The 12,588-nt window shown below is 43.5% G+C and overlaps 1 protein-coding gene across 33 annotated transcripts in view; it reads right to left on the bottom strand.

Moving 5' to 3' along the window:
• Positions 1-12,588, bottom strand: part of TRPM3 (transient receptor potential cation channel subfamily M member 3) — a 938,690-nt gene that overhangs the window by 25,460 nt on the left and 900,642 nt on the right. The window lies entirely within an intron of this gene.

The raw sequence follows: 12,588 nt of genomic DNA, 5'->3' as shown, positions 1-12,588 counted from the left end.
TGGGAAGTAGTTAGAGGGCTTGTCGCTCTGTGCTCCTGATGGATGGGATTTCACTAGGAGGGCAATGGGGGGTGATGGGCCGCGATCGTGGAGCTCACAGGCACCCCCGTTCTTCCAGCAGCATTTCCATTCCAAAAGTGTGCTTTTCAGGGCACAGGAAACAAAATCCAACTGCAGTGAATAAATGGGCAAATGGGGGAGAAAAAAGCCTGGAGGTGGGGGTGAGGAGGAAGGTGATATGTGGGATTGGCTGAGTGTGAGTAATGTGCTAATGAGGCCTGCTTGGAATTTCCGGGTAAATGCAAGAAAAAAAAAATCCCTGACAAAGCTTCTTAGTGCTGCACAATGTGGCTCAGGGAGCCAGATGATGCTGTGAGGTGCCAGGCATGGGTGAGGTAGCCCTCCTCTCCAGCCTCCTATAATAGCTTTAGAACAGGGCTCTTTGCATCTACCTGTAAAAGTGGGTGGGGGGGAGTGGGAGGAGCACCAAGAGGTCTCAGCAGTTGCCACAGGCTGCTTTTGATGATCTGCCAGGAAGATTTGAAAAGTTGACCCAGAATCTACTCGGCTGGAGTACCTGGTCCGTTCCTTTCTCAAGAGTTTCCGTTGCTAGGCTGCACATTCTGCAGCGATTCTCAACCCTGGCTGCCCTGGGGATCACCTGGGGAGCTCTAAAAAATACCAATGCCCAGCTTGGCTCCAGACAATTGAATCAGAATCCCTGAGGGTGCCCCAGGCATCAGCATTTCTTTTTAAAACTTTCTAGGTAATTCTCAATTGCCATGAAAGTTGAGCCCACTGAGCTAGAATTAGGCTGGAAAAATTACGTAATTTTTGACATGCTCTGAGGCCCAAAATGCATCTTCTCAGCCTATGAGGATTTTAATAACATTAGGACACCAAGACCTGGTTTTTATGGCCAAGAAAAGAGGACCAAAGTGCTTCCTTTGGTTCTGCCTGCCAAGATGATTGGATGCAGAATCAGGCGTTTTTGAGGAGCAAGAATCTTGTTTTATTATAGCAGTTGTGGCACTAAACACCCAAGGCAGCCCTGTAAGAGGTCCTGATCATTTCCACCCTCAGAAGGAAAACTCAGCAATGAAGGTCCCCTGGCTTCGGCATGAAGTCAAACTCTGAGAGTGCCTGGCCCTGGGCCACGTCTTGCCACCTCCCACCTCTCCTTCTGAGCCCAAACTGGACTGAGCTTCCTGCAGTTCCTAGAAATGCCATGTGCTTTCTTCCTTCCTGATTTTGAGCCATGCTGCTTCTTGGCTTCTAAAAGACCCCTCTGCTACCTTGCTCCCATTCCCATGCTTCACCTGGGTGAATCCTGCTCATTCTTTAGTGCTCACCTGGCTTTCCAAAGCCCACCTAGCCCCCTTGCTGCCCCATCCAGCAAGGACTTGGGTAGGTATCTTCCTTACAATCTCAGAGCACCCTCTGCCTGCCCTTTTGGGGGTCTCTCACACTGTATCACCATTGCCAGTTTACTTGTCTGTATTCCACACAAGATTCCTGGTGGAAAGTTGCTCCTCAAGATTTCCCATCGCCTGGCTCAGTGCATACACACAGCACATCCACGTGCACCTGTACAGGCAAATGTTGCATAAATACAGGAGATCATGGGGACACAGTCTTGTTGTTGGACACTAATAGACATTTCCCACACCTCCGCAGGCCTACTTGTGATGCATAGTCCTAGCTCTGAGGGGTCATTAGCTCCTTTCTTAGGTTCTTTCCAGAAATCCTGCCTTCAGCTTGGCAAGGAATCTTCTTACACTCAACCAGACTTCAGCATTTCTGCTACCCACTTGGCCACAGGTCTCATGGAATCATTGCTTTGTTTTTCTCTCCTCTGAGAAGCTTCTCGCACCTACTCTACCCACTTCCTCCCAGCCTAACAGTCTGGTAGTCTGGTCACTCCTCTATTCTGCCCTTTCCTCTGGTTCCTGCTGAGATCTCTATGTAGATACCAACAAAGAGCAGAAATAACTGCTTGGGGTTAAGTTAGAGAACTTACACGATTTTTACAAATGTGGTCCCTGATCTGCATTTCTTGACTCCATTCTGAGAGAAGGTAAAATAAACTCGTGAGAGGCAGAGCTCATTTATTTTGCTCTTTTTGACCCTATATTGAAAGAAGGCCATGAAGACCCTTCCTCCACTTGGCCCCTCTGCCCAGCTGAGAGAGGAAACAAGGAACAGTAGGTGCTTGCTTGTTTCAAGTGGTCCACGTGCATTTCCATGGGCTTTAAGAAAGTGCCATCAACATATTTCCAAGTCTCTACTGAGTTCCTCTGCTTGGTTCCTCAAAGGCCCTCACTAATTAAAATATTAGACCAGCTTAATATCTTTTTTTTTTTTTTTTTTAACATTAGGTACCTTCCTGAGAAACTTAATATCTTTATTGAAGATTTGATTTGATGTCAACAAATCAAATCTTGGATTTGATTTGTTTGGCGCCGGGAGCCTCCTTCCAATCTTTTGAGTATTAATTTATTCCAAATTCCCCCACCTTTTACTCATCCTGCTTTAACAGAGGTAGTATTAATTTAGTGGTTAGGAACATGTATTATAATCAGGCAGACCAGAGTTCAAACCCCAACTCTGGCTGGGTGCAGTGGCTCATGCCTGTAATCCCAGCGCTTTGGGAGGTCGAGATGGGGGATCACCTGAGGTCAGGAGTTCAAGACCAGCCTGGTCAACATGGCAAAACCCCGTCTCTATTAAAAATACAAAAATTAGGCATGGTGGCGCACACCTGTAGTCCCAGCTACTTGGGAGGCTGAGGCAGGAGAATTGCTTGAACCTTGAACATGGAGGTTGCAGTGAACTGAGATTGTGTCACTGGACTCCAGCCTGGGTGACACAGCAAGACCCTGTCTCAAAACAGAAACTCCCCCAAAACCTTGACTCTGCCATTTTCAAATGATCGGACTTTAGCTTTGTCCATAAACTTCAGCTTCCTCATCTGTGAAATGGGAGTAATAATAGTATATTACTGTCAAGTAATGTACTGTCAAGATCATTACACAAGATAATGCATGCGAAGTATGTGGTTCAGTATCCAGCACATAGTACTCAATGAACATTAGCTGATGTCGTCATTAGTATTGTTATTTCTGTAACTGATAGACTTTGAGCTTCTCAGTTAGGAACTATGTTTTATTCCTCTTTGTTTTGCAATCACTAAGAATAGTACTTACTCTACAAACATGTATTGAGTGGTTATAATATGCAGAATACAGGGTATATTGGGAATTAGATGCTTCCTGTTCTTAAAGAACTCGCAATTTAGTAGAGACACAGAAAGGGAACAAAACATTGCATTATTGTGTGATATGAGCTTGGATGGGGGTTCTGAGGAAACACTCACGTTTGAACTGCTATAGTCCCTCTAGCCTGGCCATACAGAGCAGTCTTGTAATCAGGACCAGCCTGAGGAACATCATCTAGGTTCTACAGAAATAGGGGTAATGTAAATGAATTAGGTGATCCTTGTTACCATGATAATGACAGTAAAAATGAATAAGAAACAGCCTTCATTTGGTAGTATCAGCAAAGAAACAGTGAGCATCATATGCAGCAGTTAATGCAAAATGTTGTTCTGTAATGGTTTCTAATGATGTCCTTGTTCGGGGTAGTTACCTGTCTTAGAAAGTGCTATGACTCAAACTTACAGATATCTGCCACTGATGAAGATGAACTGGTGCCTTAAAGCTCTGACAAGCAGCAGATTCCAGGATGGGGAATAAATTATCTGGATTGTCATATGGCACCAACCATTATCTGGAGATTTATATTCCCAGGGAAATGCCCCAGGGACATGCACCCAAGATGGCATATGGGTGGATGTTTAGGAAATGTGGGCTGGTGACTTCTCCAGGCCTCCTCCTTCCCTGATTTTGGGACCTGACATTTGGGTGACTTTTCTCTCAATCCTTTTGCAAGAGGCAAATGCATGGTCAGTACCACCTCCATACCAAGTGGCATGTTGTCACCTCCCTCTTTCATGGTGACAGTCAGTACAGAGTCCCTTTAGTGGATATTGGCTGGTTCCACCTGCCCAGTGTATATTTCCCCATCTTAGTTTCCATTTGTGGAACCACCCCTTGTCCACTCTGTCCATGAAGTATGGGTGAAAGGAACTTCAGTGCCAAATCTAGGAGAAGATTAATCAGTGTGTTTTATCCCCTGATTGCAGTGATTGGTTCAGGGATGGACATATGTGACACACACCTGATCAATCAGCTCAATAAGCATCAGCCTTGGAACTTTTGCTGAAACTAGTATAAAAGAGAAGTTCTCTTTTCACAATACAATGTAACGCTACCAAGTAGAGAAGGCCTGCCCAAGAGTAACTCCATCACAGAGAACAGAAACTGATTCCTGGCTCAGCAATGCCTAAAACCAGCCTTCTACAGTCACACAAACCATGAGATTAAATTTCAGTTGGGTTTCTGTCACTTGCAATTAGTCTTGACTGATATGATTACTCGCACCTCTAGCCCCTGTCCACAAGCCAGTAATAAGAGATGTTCATATTTTGGGTGCCTCATTCCTAAGAGACTGCATTTGGAGTCTTGGAATGGCATGGAAAGATTGGAAGGAGCAACATGGGATGTAAAACCTGATCTGATACCAAGGTTAAATTATTGCCAGGAGCCAGAGGCCATGCTTCTCCCCTTCTTCCCCAAAGTATAAAATAAGGGGCCTATACTGATAAAGCTCGAATTTTGTCCAGTTGGGATCTTTGACTCAGAAACTAATGACACAGATTAGACCTATTATCAAAACTGTAGGATTAATGCAGCTGGAAAACTTTGGCCAAGCACCTGGCCAAAGTTAAAGTGAAGAAAACTTATTCTAGAAGCTGGTCATAGCTTAAGATGAAGTCGTAGGGGCCTCAAGGTGACATGCAGGTACAGAGTGGGAAGGCTACATCTATGCAACAGTGGAAATTAGAAGGGATCAAACATTTGGAGATTCAGATTCTCTATGGTTTACTTATGGGGGTCACATTGACCCATCACATGGCAGAAGCCCAGAAGTGCTATTTCTGCTAACTATGCATTAATAAGTAGAAATGGATGATTGGGCTCTGGAACAAATTAATAGGTTGTTCAAGTAGAATCCTGCCAGAGTACATGGATGATAGTAAGAAAGCCCTCCCTATATATGTTGTGGAGGTTTTGGAGCACAGTCTTCCAATGGTTGAAATGTTTTTCATACATAAACTTTTATAATAACAAGTCAATGACATCCCTTACTGGAATACAAGCCACATAGGGCAAGATTTTTGTCTCTTTTGTTCACTAAACAACCTCTAGAATACTGCCTGGCACGTACTAGGTGCTCAATAAACATTTGCTGAGTGCCTGCAGACATGGGTATCACACACTGCACATGTGACCTGCAATGTCAGGCATTTCTGTGAGTTACAGCTCCTCTATTTCACTGGGTGTCTATTTTCCTATTTATGTCAAGATCTCATCAAGTGTCATCATGACCTGTCAATATAGGGTGGCTCCTGTGACAGCAAAAAACTGACAGAGGGAAAAAATAGATTTTTTGGTTTTTGGCTTTTGGTAATCGCCAAGGTTAAAGCAATAGGTTTGGTCTTTGACAAAGGCTACAGAAAATCTCCCTCTAGACGCTGTTGTGTAAATCTCCACGGCAAACCAACAATACCCCATCTTGCATCCATGACAGACATTGCCAATTAATCTTGATGTTTTTCCCTCTAAGCCAAGATATGACCTTGGAAACCTTCTCAAGACGAAACTCATGAAAGCACACCAACCAACTGAAATTGACGCAAGAGAAGTGACCTTCCTCTTAGCCTCTGTAGAAATGGGAATGTGAGGTCTGGGGTGAAAGATCGGTGATGTTCTTCTGTTCAGGATCCTCCTCAAGCCTGCCCTGTACTACCTCACAGTTGCCCAGGAACCAAAAAGGGTCAGAATAGGACATCCTGCTTATTTCAGACACTGATGCTTGTGACGAGGGACCATCCTGAGAGGGCTATGGAATTCCCCCACATACATCCTGGACCTGAGGACCCTGCCCCCTGCCTATTTTAAAAGATAGCTTTAAAAATGGTGCTTTCCCAGAAAATCCTGGTCCTAGTTTCTTCCTTATTTGAGATCGTCAAAAGTGATGGAGAGTGGAGATTTAAGAATAAACATCCGTGGAAAGCATAATATGTGGCAATCTCCATGCTGGGCACATTACATTGGCCATTGTGTTTCATCTTACCAGCTCTGTAAGACATGCATTGTCCTTGTTTTACAGTTGAGGAAACACGTGACGAGGGGTGAAATGCCTTACCCAAGACCACACAGCTAATAATGGGATAATGCCAGAACCATTCCATCTATCCAAAAAATACTGAGTTCCTGCTAATGTGCCAGTGGCAACTGGCAGTGAAGATACAATTACAAATAAAGCAGAAATGGGCACTACCCTCTGACCCTAAAGTCTATATGTACTCTGCTCTACCTCACATGGCCTTGCCAATGTTATATTAGTGGCCACCTATTGCAGGCTTAAATAGAAGGCCCTGTGCTATGAGCTTTACTTGTATCACCTCATTTTAATCTTTAGTATATTTTGACATGATAGGTCTAACATTTCCCATTTTACATATGAAGTAGGGAGGCTCAGAAAGCTTTAGGGTCCCTGTCAGGTATCTCAGAGCCAGGAAGAACAAAATCAGGATGTCTACAAAAGCCTGGTGAGCTACTAAGTCCCTTTCCTTGGTGCCTCTGAAGAAAGAGCCAACATGGGATTGAGAGGTATCTCTCAATTATGAACAAATGTAGAAACAGTTCATTAGACATTGATTGTTCTTGTCCCCATCAACATGAATAACTTGGCCTGAGCTGTTCAGATGAAGTCCAAGTACACAGAACAGTTTAAAAGTTCAGAGGGTAGAGAGAGAAATTAGGTTCCAGTGAGAGGTAAATTAGGTTCCAGTGAGAGGTATTGGGTGCAGGCATCTCCACCCCAAAGATTAAGACACTTGCCCTTTTGATTTCATCCTATAATATGCAGGGAGAAGAATTTATTTATTTAATGTGCACACCATCTTGTTCCTAAAATGTCAGAGAAATTTAAAATGGAACACCAACCGATGTTTGATATAATCAGAGTCATCCTTAAAAATATGGCGAAAAAGGAATATTTCTTCAAGAATGCCCCTTCCTCTCCTGTCTGAAGAAATGTTTCAAAAGCTCAGTCCAAATCACAGGCAATGGAATAAAGAGCTTAGTTGAGTATCTGGCTACATTTATCCTATTTTTTTTAAAGAAAGGATTTTCAGCTAAAAATCCATCTTGAAAAGATAACGAGACAAAGAGGATTTCTCCACCTCCTTTTGAAAATCTATACAGTTCACTATGGAGGATTCAGAATGCCATTAGCACAGCTGCTGTGGCTTACTGGGAGGAAGAATTTGATTGAGATAATGCTGCTCTTTGGCCTTTTCCTGACACCTTTCCCTTGGCAAGACAACCGAAGATGCCTCCCTTTGCATGGCTACATCTTTCTAGAAGTTTCCTTATCTGAGGGTCTTTGATTGTGGTGGGTCCAGGTAAAGGTTTTCTCTGTGGAAACATGAGGTTCTTTCTATTGCTTTTGGTAAATGACTGCCAATATCCTCTTATAATGGACAGGAAGAGCGGAGGTCACTGAAAATCAGGCAAGCCCAACTTTCTAGAGTCAAAAGCACCATCTACTAGCATCCCCTTTTACTTCTTTTGTGGCTTAAGTTTTTTCTCTTCACCTAACCCAAACACTAGGTAAGATGCTAACTGATGATGACATGGCACAAAGGCAGCCACTGGAAATTGGTGGGAGGCCTTGGTTTTTCCATCCATGAATGAATGGAGTTGGGCTATTGATATTCCTTGCAGCGCAACAGACACACAGCTTGGGAAGTCCAAGAGGGCTTTAGGACACAGAAGCAGGGCATTAAATAGCACGGAACTAAATAGTAAGGGATGACGCTGTCAAGCTTCTTTCCATCTTCCTGACGCCATCAGAGAGAAAGTGTCGGTTTAAGCATACTATTTCTTTAACACTTCCTTAATGTTTGCGAAATTCCCTTTTTAGGAAAGACTGAGCTCAAGCATCTGGTAGAATTTCACAACAATGTAGGGTTTTTCATTCTGTTTATTTTGTGGTTATCTTCTATTTATGTCAAATGATACTGATTTTCAACTTGTGACCATAAATCTTTAAAAATAAATTAAGTTTTTAAAAAATGAGCCAATTTAACTAAAAATATTTAAGAGTAGAACAAAGGTTACAAACTAGTGAATGGGGGTATGTGGTTGACTGAAGTTTGGGAAATGCTGGATTAGATTATCTCTAAACTCCACCTATTCCTGATATTTTGTCACTCCATGATTCCAGGAAAAGGAGCAAAAGACTTGAATATGCCCCAAACTGAATCATCTATCCCAGAAGCCAACTATAGACCACTTGTAGAACCTTAATCTTTTTATTCCTAGCAGAAAAGCAAACTAGCTTCCACCGCATTAAATGGAACTCAGCCCCCACCTGGGGAAAAAAGGGGACCAATGATATAGCCTCCAACTCTTCAGGGCCATCTTGGCTTGTGGTCTATCTGCTACTTGCACACAGTTTCAGCTTTGAGCTATTCAGAACCCACTATTAAGTTGAATGTCTCATTTTTTAATCCAGTAAGTTAGCAGGATGTCACAAATCTAGGAATGTTGTGTGTGTGTTGGTGGGGCAGCGGGGAGGTATGGGGGGAAGAGCGTCCTGGGGGAGAAGTGGGGAGAATTCAATTCCCTCTGTTATTTGGTTCCATGTTCGTCCTATACTATGTATCTAGCTTTACCTGGAAACAAAAATTATCATTTATTTGAAAAGGGCTTCTAAATTCCAACCTTAGTATTTCATTATTTTGCATCAGGAATTAATATCAAAAAGATTTTATGCAAATTTTGCTGGGAAAGAATATATATCTAAACTAGCCTATTGTACATGCCAGTGGGTTTGCTGCCATGATTAGGAGATCCATTGCATTAACAGCCCCATTTTCTCTCCCCTCCCTGGATCCATACTGCTTTGTCATGTGATGTTAGAATTTCTATCACTAAACAGGTGGGATCTCTTTCCTCACCCTTTGATTCTGAGTTTGGCCATGTGGTTTGCTTTGGTGAGTGGAATGTTAGCAAATATGACCCACACAGAACCTTGGAAAATCCCTTAATGTTTCTGTTTCCACTTTTTCGCTTCCGCCATTACCATAAGAGACATGTGTGAGCTAGCCTGTTGGAGAATGAAACACAGGGAACCTCTGCTTCCAGCTGCTTCTGTTGTCTGAGCTGAGGCTGTTCTGGAGGAGGTGATAGCCAGTTGACCTCCTAGCATGTGATTGAGCCCAGCCCAGACCAGAAGAACCATGCAGCCAACTCTCAGTCCTGTGAGCTCAATATGTGCTTATGGCGTTAAGTTCCTGAATTCTAAGGTAGTTCCTACAGCATTTTTGTGCTGATAAATACCTGATACACAAGCTAAATTTCCCTTGCCCTGCTCATAGCTGGAAGAGGCAGCCCTGCATCCTTCAGGCTGACAAAGTCCTTTCCTCATTTCTTCACTTCCCCTTTCACCCAATTCAGGCTACAGATGATTGGAGCAGATCCCACCATTGATCAAGAAGGACTGAATCCACTGAAATGACCAGTGACTAATCGGACTCTTTGTCTTTAGAAATAAAACAGAAGTGCAGAGACTTAAGTTAGATAATGGCAAGTACTTAAAGATCATATAGAGCCAGACCTCACTGGGTCATGTAAAGCAAGCCATATGAGAGAGGGATGGGAGAGGAAGGGAGAAAGGAAATGGGAGAGAGAGCAAGAGAGGAGGAGAGAGATGATTGATTGATTATTGATTGAGGCAGGAGAGAAGTAGAGAGAAAAGCAGAGTGTGGTCATGTCTTCTGATTCTGACTTTCCAAAACCACTTCTGGTTTTGTTCCCAGTCAGCTCACGCATGTTATGCTCTGCTTCCTGTCTTTGAATGCCTCTGCGGTTTTCTCTTAGACACTTATAGTCAGTCTTTATTGAACCTACTTTGTGTAGTTTTGTTTTCTTACGATCAACATTTTTCTCTGGTTGAGAACGTAGTCGTTAAGACTTTAGAAGGAATCAGTTTCCTTGCCTAGTAGTTTCATCAGAGAAGGCAGGGGCTGTGAGAAGGGAGAGGGAAGCTCTGGGAAGGGTTGGAAGAATGGAAATAATTGTGTTTAACTCACAGTTTTACTTAGGGCTTGCCTCATCATCATCATTACACCTTCATTTTGATATCTGCATATGCCAAATAGGATTAGATAAGCTCTTTGCTTCTTCAAACCAAAACAACAAAAAAATTTCAGAGAAAAAATAAGTTACTCTTTCAGATTTTTGTGTTGCTGTCCACCTACCTGTAATTCATCACAATTCCCCGACCTGCAACAATATACCTTTCAAAGCAATGAGGGCAGGAGGAGGCGCCCCTTCCCCTGTAGGTGAAGGGAGCTGGAGTCTGTTCTCATCGTCTTTACCATGGAAGGTTTTCCCTGTGGGTCCACACTACCTTAGCCTACAGGCCACACGCTAAGGAATATGCTTGTTGTTTCTGTTTAAAATGGGATTGTATTACTTCTCAGAAGCCCATACATATTTAGGGTATTAGAGTATTTGAAGAGAGAAGAGCCCTTCAAGAGGGGCATTCTTAGGAAAAGAACCAGCAACCTGACATCAGGGCTCTCTGTGCCTGGAAGGATCAGTCCAGTGAGCCAGACTGCATGTCTATGTGTAAATGCACATCAGGGGACATGAGGCTATACCACCTCCGAAGAAATAATCTATGGAGGCTATACCACCTCCAAAGAAATAGTCCTGTCGACTCCCATTGGATTGTGCCTGAGGGGTTATATGACATCTACAGAAATGATCAACGTGGCTCCTAATATTTGGGAATGCATATACAAACAAACAAGTTCCTGCTGACATTATTTACAAATCCCCTGGTGAGAGACAATGCAAGAAACCTGTCTGTACTTACAGCTCACGGTCCAGGCTCGAATCTCTCTGATCTGTAGGCACTCATTCCTCTCTGTGCCCTCTGGATTCCAAGCTCTGTTTACTGTTGAAACTTGAGCTTCTCATGGTTCAACTGATGCTCCTCAAACAACCAAGAATCCAGATAATAGGTAGTCCACGTTCCACTGAGAATCTAAGCAGCTGTGGGCTTTTGTGTTGACTCTATCTGTCCAACTGTATGCTGAATATGAACTGCTATGAGTATGATAAGATAGTTGAGTGACAGCACACCCTTGTATTGTGGGCTAACGACATCGTTCTTTCCCAGAGCAACATTGACACATGTCAGTTGTATTGTTAAAATACAACAAATAAACATTTTCATCGTGGCAGATTTATCTGGTTTTATTTTATTCTTTGAGAAGGAGTTTTGCTCTTGTTGCCCAGGCTGGAGTGCAGTGGCGCAATCTCAGCTCACTGCAACCTCCATCTCCTGGGTTCCAGTGACTCTCCTGCCTAAGCCTCCCGAGTAGCTGAGATTACAGGCACATGCCACCATGCCTGGCTTATTTTGTATTTTTAGTAGAGATGGGGTTTCGCCATGTTGGTCAGGCTGGTCTCGAACTCCTGACCTCAGGTGATCCACCCACCTTGGCCTCCCAAAGTGCTGGGATTACAGGCATGAGCCACTGTGCCCAGCCTAGATTTATCTGTTAAAAAATAATAAACTGAGATACCAATCAAGTGAATTGGGGTGGGGGCGGGGGCGGCCCAAGAGGGAAAGGATAGGCAAGGCACTTTGCTGTTCATCATGTTTTAAATTATATTTTAAATAGTCACATTATCCCACATTACTAAATCATTTTGTGAAGTCACTAGACACAAAGTACTAACCTTGGATAGGTTCAGATTGAGACTTAGATCTGGCATTTGCCATCTATGTCTTATGGGTAAGTCCTTTGACATGTCTGAGCCTCAGTGTCCTCATTTCTAACCCTGACCTAACGATGATAATAGAAATAGTGTTAATAACAGTGATGATGACACATTTTCAGCTTCCCTCATCATTCATTCAACAGGTATTTATGGAGCCCCTACTGTGTACCAGGCACTTTTCTAAGTGCTCGGGATACACCAGTGAGCAAAACTTCAAAGATCCCTGCCCCGAGACTATCTATAGTGGGGAAGGGATGGTGGTGGTGATAGTGGATGGACAGAAAAGAAGCAACAGCATAATAGATAAATAAGCTAAGCAGGCTGTCAGGAGGTGATAAATGCTGTGGGAGAAAGTACAGAACATAGGGTAGGAAGATCAGGTGTGATCTGGGAGGTCCACGGGTGATGCTGGTGGTGGGAAGCCACATCAAGAGGACAAGATTTGCACAAAGACTCCAACCTCAGATGAGGGAGTTGGATAAGAGGCTCTCTGGGGAAAGGATGCTCTAAGCACCAGGCACTGCTTGGCCCGGGGGTGGATGCGGATCGGCTGCATACTGTGAACACAAGAAGGTCCCCAGTCTGGAGTAATGCC

This window comes from Rhinopithecus roxellana, chromosome 16 (assembly GCF_007565055.1).
Source record: "Rhinopithecus roxellana isolate Shanxi Qingling chromosome 16, ASM756505v1, whole genome shotgun sequence".
In the NCBI taxonomy this organism is placed as follows: Eukaryota; Metazoa; Chordata; class Mammalia; order Primates; family Cercopithecidae; genus Rhinopithecus; species Rhinopithecus roxellana.
The sequence above is the reverse complement of the archived record's forward strand: the minus strand, read 5'-3'. Positions and strand labels throughout refer to the sequence as shown.